Source organism: Emydura macquarii, unplaced genomic scaffold (genome assembly GCF_026122565.2).
Source record: "Emydura macquarii macquarii isolate MOO-44397 ecotype Brisbane River unplaced genomic scaffold, CSIRO-AGI_Emac_v2 contig_2768, whole genome shotgun sequence".
Taxonomy (NCBI): domain Eukaryota; kingdom Metazoa; phylum Chordata; order Testudines; family Chelidae; genus Emydura; species Emydura macquarii.
Window position 1 is genome coordinate 32,352,874 of NW_027132905.1, and position 6,627 is coordinate 32,359,500.

The following is a 6,627-nucleotide window of genomic DNA, read 5'->3' on the forward strand; positions in this document are numbered from 1 at the left end:
AGTTGGGAGGTGATTTCATGTCTGTCTAAAGCATCGGTGAAACTCATCTTGGAATGCAGCAGCTACGCCTGGTGTGCACATTTTTAAAAGGATGTTGCAAAACTGGAATGGGTGCAGAAAAGAGCCACAGAAATGATTCAAAGGCTGGAGAAAATGCCTGGCAGTGACACACTGAAAGAGCTCCATCTGTTTAGTTTGCAAAGAAGTGACTGAGAGGTGACTTGATTACAGTGTATAAATACCTTCATGGCACGGGGAGAAAATGTCCCGTACGAAAAGGCTCTTTAATCTAGCCAAGAAAGGCGGAACAAGAGCCAATGACTGGAAGCTGAAGCCAGACACATTCAGATTAGACATAAGGCACAAATGTTTAGCCAGGAGGGTGATTAGCCTTTGGAACAAACTGCCAGGACAACTGCAGGATGCTCCATCTCTTCATCTCTTCCAGTTCACACATGGGTGCTGTGATGATGATGATGATGATGATGAAGTGGAAATTTTCTGTAATATTTGCTGAAGCCTGTGTGCGCCTCAGTTTCTCTCTGTACTTTGCACTTGTGGAGGGGAAAAGCTAAGTCTGCTGTGGGGGCAGCACAGGACTGAAGGTGTGGGCATTGCCTTGCTGGCTGGGCCACAGTGAATAGGTCCTCTAGGAACCAAGTAAAACCAACCCAGATCAACAGATGGTCCCCAGAGAAACAAGGGAAGTCCAGCAACTGAATGACCCCCACCACTGAGCAGGGAAGCGAAGCAGAGACCAGCCCAGGAACAAAGGCCTGAGAGGTGCCAGCCAGGGGATTCAGAGTGAGCCTCTGGGAGAGACCGATGTCTCTCATCTGGGGCTGCCCAAGGGGTAAGAGTGACGGTGCCTGAAATAGAATCCACTGCAGTGTGGTGGAGCGCTAGGCGACCCTAAGGATTGCCTGCGCTGTGTGTCTCGCTGACTAACAAACCCTGCTGTTCTGCAAAGGCTACCCACTGCCCAGCATCACTCCAAACACTGGGGCAGTGCCTGGGTCCCTGCAGAGCGGGCAAGTCTCCCCCAGGAGTGTCTCGGCTGGCCTCGGTGGGCAGAGCCTCCAAAGGGAAGCAGGAGAACTGGAGTGCAGAGGCTCATTCTTGGAGGCGGTGAGACTGAGCGGCCTCCCCTGAAGGACGAGTGAGATCCTTTGGGGACTGTGTTACTGGAGGGTTCCTCCATGGGCCTGTTTAAAAGCTGGGACATAGCCCCAGGGCCAGCCCTGTGGAGATGCCTTTCTGGAAGGAGCTTTAGCCAAACCCAAGTCACTGGGCTCAGCACAGGGTATCTGGGGGCTGGGTTAGTTAGAGGGTGAGACTAGAGCTCATGTTCTTGGCTGGTTTGAAATTCCCTAGGTCTGCCTGCACTGCACACGAAGGGTGCATCGCACTGCAGCAGTGGGGCCAACTCTCATAAGTCTCACAAGAATGATTGTTTTCCTTAAAGCCCCAGCTCCTGAAGTCAAATGGATGTGTGATGATTTCACCTTCATTCTTAAAGAAAAAGTAAGTTTCTAGCCCTCATGGCCGTGGAGAAAGCTTCATGTGGCCCAGGTGCACCCTAAAGCCTCAAAAAGCAGCAGGCAAATAAAGAGAACACCCAGCTGTTATTTTTCACATAATCTCATGATTTTAAAGCCAATTTTTGGTGACTCAGGATTTGACCATTTGGGGTTGGCAATATTGGCAGTGCAGCAAACCCCCAGCCGAGAGTCTCAGGGCTCTGCTGAGCTAGCTCATAGCATTGACCCTAGAGCCCGGGCTCCAGCCCAAGCTGGAAGCTCCATCCCCCTGGCTGGGTTTCAGAGCCCAGATGCCACGCTGTGATTTTTAGTCCAGAGCAGAAGCCCTGTGAGCTCGGGTCGGTTGAGCTGGGCTCAGACTCGCTGTGGTAGGGTTATTTTGCAATGTAGAGGTACCCAAAAGCTGAGTTCTGACTCAAGTCCGAACCCAGGCTCCCCTCCAACCGCACAAAATCAGTCAACAAGCACTCAAGACCCAGGGCCTCAGACCCTGCTGGGGAGACAGGGGGAGGCGGGGGGGGGTGTCAGAGCCCAATTCCTGCTACGAGTCGTGTCAAGCCCTATCATTTTGCAGTGTGGATGCAGGCCAAGCTGGAGACCTGAGTCAGAAAGGTCTGCGCAGGGCAGCACAAACACATTAGGACGTGCAGGATCCAGGTTTACAACGCAGCATAGATGCTCAAGCATGGATTTCAAAACCTTGCATCCACAAGCCTGGGTCCCACAGACTGGGCTCAGTGGGTAGAGTAGATGTATCTGGGGAGTCTCTGGTGGCAGGTAGATTTGCTGCAGTGCTAGGGGCAGAGAGGGGCTGGTGCCCTGTGGGGGTAGGGTAGCTGGGGGAGCACATCCCACTGGAGGCCACCTGGCTGCAAATGGGAACCAGGCCAAAGGATCAGGGTGGTAGCTGGCAGGGGGCCTGGCCCACCCCACACTGGAGGCCTGCACCTCACTTCCACAGGGTCTGCCCAGTGAGCATAAGGCCATATAGACTTGGGAAGGCTAGGAATCAGCCTAGTTAATGAGCCTGGCATGGGGAGGAGTAGAATTAGTCTGGCAAACGATCCAGGCCTGTGTGGGAAGCAGACTCACTTCACAAGTGCCTCCTAGCTGGTGCGCATGCCTGCCCTCTCTCCCTAGCTGCACCACTCCCAGGGTCCCCTGTTGGACAGTTAGTGTCTCAAGCAGGTTTTCAATGACTCAGCCCTCCAGCCAAGTCACACACAGCCTGTAGGTGTGCAGCAAATCAAGCCCCTGGGATAAACAGTCCAACACAGCACCCTTAGCTGTGCCTCTATCTGCACCCCTGGCTGCAGGCTCAGTCCAACAGGGCTTCTCCCTTAACCTTTTAATATCATTAGCCCTCTCTCTCCAGGCTTAGTGCTTAGCTCCCACCTGGGCTAGCTCTCAGCCAGCCCTTCTCCCCTGGCCTGTGCTTTGGGATGGAGCAGCACCCCATGGCTCCCTGCAAACTCTCTACCTCCCCCCAAGCCCAACTGAGTTGCTCTTGCTGCTCAGTCCCCTGCCAGGAGTATATTTAAGTCCACAAATGCTGACTCTCTTCAGGGCATTCAGCCTGCTCCCTGAGCCCCTGTAGACTCCCCTTCTTCAGGGCTTGGCTATGCCACCTGTGGAGGGGAAGGGCACAGGCCCATCCACTACTTCAGGTCCCAGCCCAGGTACCCTACAAATAACAGTCACCTGCTGCAACCCTTTTTACTCTACTGTTGCTGCCCTTCATCCAGGAAGGAAGGCCTGCTTGCAATTGACCAGGACCCCCCTCTTTACTCCCATCTCCTATGATCACAGCCAGTAACCAAACTATGCTTGCTCCAGCAACTCCTTTTATAGGAGCCTGCTGGACTCTGATTGGCTGCTCCCTACAGCCTCTCTCTGATTTGCTTTTTCCCAGCAGCTGCTTTAGGCAGCTTGGAGGACTCACTTCTACTGCTTTTTCCTGGAGAGTAGGATCATAAGGCCTTGAGTAAGGGGCCTTTGAGCCTAGTACACCCTGTTACAGGGTGTCAGTCTGTTACAGAGCTGTGTGTGTGTGTGGGGGTAGTCCTGTTACTGAGCTGGGGATGTGGGCAGGGCCACCACATGGGGGGAAGGGTACACTTTACCAGGGCCCAGAGGCCCTTGGGGGCCTGGCCCAGGCTGCAACCCCCGTGGGTATGTGTGTGGGAGGGGACCTGTGTTGCAAGTTTGTACTGGGCCTGAAAAAATTATGCTTGGGCTCTGCATAATTGGGGGGTCAGTCCTGTTACCAAGCCAGGCTAGGCCATATGCATGAGGGAACCGGGAGCCAGGAAAATCCTCAGTGAGATGCCCCCCTGTGAGAGGGGAGAGAAGCCATTTTGGGAGGTATCTGGAGCCAGCCACTGAAAGGACAGGGCTGGCTGTGGGAAGCTGGTGAGCCCAAGCCTGCTGCAGAGTCCCCAAGAGCTGGCTAGGTGCACCTGCTAGCAGTGTTCCTAAGCTTGGTCCTTTCTCTCTTCAAGGTACTCCCCATGTATTGGATTGTGCTGGGACACTCCACACCCCACCAGGTGGAGTTAGCCCTGCAGCTCCCATCTAGGCCCTTCACCACATGGCAAGTACGGCTCTGGCTGAAAGTTCAGGGCTGCCTGCCTGCGGTGAGTATATCTGATGCTAGGGTAGGAGTTAGGGTGTTTAGGATAATGAGGGCAACTGCAACTGTGATTGTCAGACCCTCTTCAGTGATCAAGTAGCCTAGTGGAAGAAGGGGATGAACAGTGTGACGATGTGGGAATTTTTCTTAATATTTTGCATGAATACTGTGTGTTCCTCAGTTTGCCCTGTGGGGTCCATGGTTAACTAGGTGGTGGGAAGAGGTGCTTTATTCTTTACAGTGCTCAAATGTGATTGATGCCTGGCTGGCTGGGGCCCCACACCCATGACAAACACAGAAGACAATGGGCAGGGCATTTGGTGCCTAGGAACAAATGACCCAGGACTGCTGACCCCCTCTGTCCAGGAAGCCAGCCAGTGGATGATCAAAGAACTGAGGTGGATGACCACGTGACCTGTTTTGCTTGGGAGTTGGAACAAAGGCCAGAGGAAGCAGGACATGCACTTCTGGACTGGGACAAGGAAAGGGGGACAGACTCTGAGGGGTCAGGACTGACCCAGATGGACCATGCTGTAACTTTCTATTCTCGATGCTACCCAAGAACTTTCTGTGCCGTGCTCCAGACATCCAATACCCTTCTGTTTTTACAACACTGGTTGAGAGTCACTCCACTCTATGGAAGTTGGGGTGCAAGCTTTCCCTTTGGGGGTGCAAGGTATCCAATCTGAGTGGACTCGCTGAGGGGAGCTCACAGAATAAGCAAGGGTGCTGAAGGCTCCAGGGTTTGGTCCCAGGTAGCGGTGAAGCCAAGGGGCTGACCCCCGTGAGAGAGCGTGACCTGAAGGGGGGTTAGCACACTGAAAGGGTCCTCCCAGGGACTGTTCCAGAGCCGTGTGAGAGCACTGGACTCCATGACAAACAATGGATCAGTGGACTCCATGACAAACAATAAGGTGGCAAAGTCTGTAGATGATACAAAACTACTCAAGATAGTGAAGTCTAAAGCTGACTGTGAAGAGTTACAAAGGCATCTCCCTAAACAAAATGACAGATGAAATTCAGTGTTGATAAGTGCAAAGTAATGCACATTGGAAAACATAATCCCAACCATATGTACAAAATGATGAGGTCTAAATTAGCTGTTACCATTCAAGAAAGAGATCTTTGAGTCACTGTGGATAGTTCTCTGAAAACATCCATTCAATGTGCAGCAGCAGTCAAAAAAGCTAACAAAATGTTGGGAACCATTAGGAAAGGGATAGATAATAAGATAGAAAATATCATATTGCCTCTTTATAAGTCCATGATACGCCCACACCTTGAATACTGCATGCAGTTCTGGTCACCCCATCTCGAAAAAGATATATTAGAATTGGAAAAGGTACAGAGAAGGGCAACAAAAATGATTAGGGGTATGGAAAAGCTTCCAGAAAAGGAGACATTAAAAAGACTGGAACTGTTCAGCTTAGAAAAGAGATGACTAAGGGGAGAGATGATAGTGGTCTATAAAATCATGCGTGGTGTGGAGAAAGTGAATAAGGATGTGTTATTGACCCCTTCACATAATGCATGACCCAGGGATCACCTGATGAAATTCATAGGCAGCCAGTTTAAAACAAACATGAGAAAGTATTTCTTCACATGATGCACAGTCAACCTGTGGCACTCATTGCCAGGGAAGGTTGTGAAGGCCAAAAGTATAACTGGGTTCAGAAAGCTTTAGATAAGTTCCTGGAGGATAGGCCTATCAATAGCTATTAGCCAAGCTGGTCAGGGATGCAATCCCATGCTCTGGGTGTCCCTAGCCTCTGACTGCCAGATACTGGAACTGGACCACAGGGAATGGATCACCCAGTAATTGCCCTGTTCTGTTCATTCCTCTGAAGCACCTGGCATCGGAAGACAGGATACTGGACAAGATGGACCATTCGTCTGACCCAGCATAGCCATTCTGATGTTCTTTTGTCTGGATTCATCTCTGAACCTGAGTTTCCTTTGCAGAGTTGTGAATGCACCTTCTTTTAGTTAGATGCTCAGGGAAATAGTGTGGGAGACCCCCTATTACCCGAACCGTGTCCTTCCAGCTGTGGGGTTAGTGTTTGGGGATTTCATTTCCTACCAACTATTAAACCTGTGGTGGGACTTACCATCTTATCTCAGATGTGAGTTTTTTGGTCTGTATTGAACCCAATCAGCCAAATTACTTATTGCTGCTACAGAAGATATTGTTTTTACTGGTCGTCAAGGGCCCCAAAGAGTACACGTGCCAATGGGACAATACAGTTTTATTCCTGCTATATCAGGTCCTGTGACAGGGACTTCTGGATGAAATTCATCAGTATTATCAGTGTGGGGAGGGCACTGGTGACCCTGAGAGAGTTGGCTTACTCTGTGTGACTAGTACGTGCCTAGGGTAGCCAACCTGAAAATGCCAAGGTCAGAGCAGGCTGCAATAGGAGACCAGATTCTCCCAGAACTGGTGTCTAACGTTGA

At 51.2% G+C, this 6,627-nt stretch overlaps 1 long non-coding RNA gene across 1 annotated transcript; it reads left to right on the forward strand.

Moving 5' to 3' along the window:
• The first annotated feature begins 3,426 nt into the window (after nucleotides 1–3,426).
• On the forward strand, nucleotides 3,427–4,977 carry LOC137165797 (uncharacterized). Its single transcript, XR_010923497.1, has 3 exons — nucleotides 3,427–3,525; nucleotides 4,043–4,177; nucleotides 4,540–4,977. It is a non-coding gene; the product is annotated as an uncharacterized lncRNA (long non-coding RNA).
• Nucleotides 4,978–6,627: the final 1,650 nt, after the last annotated feature.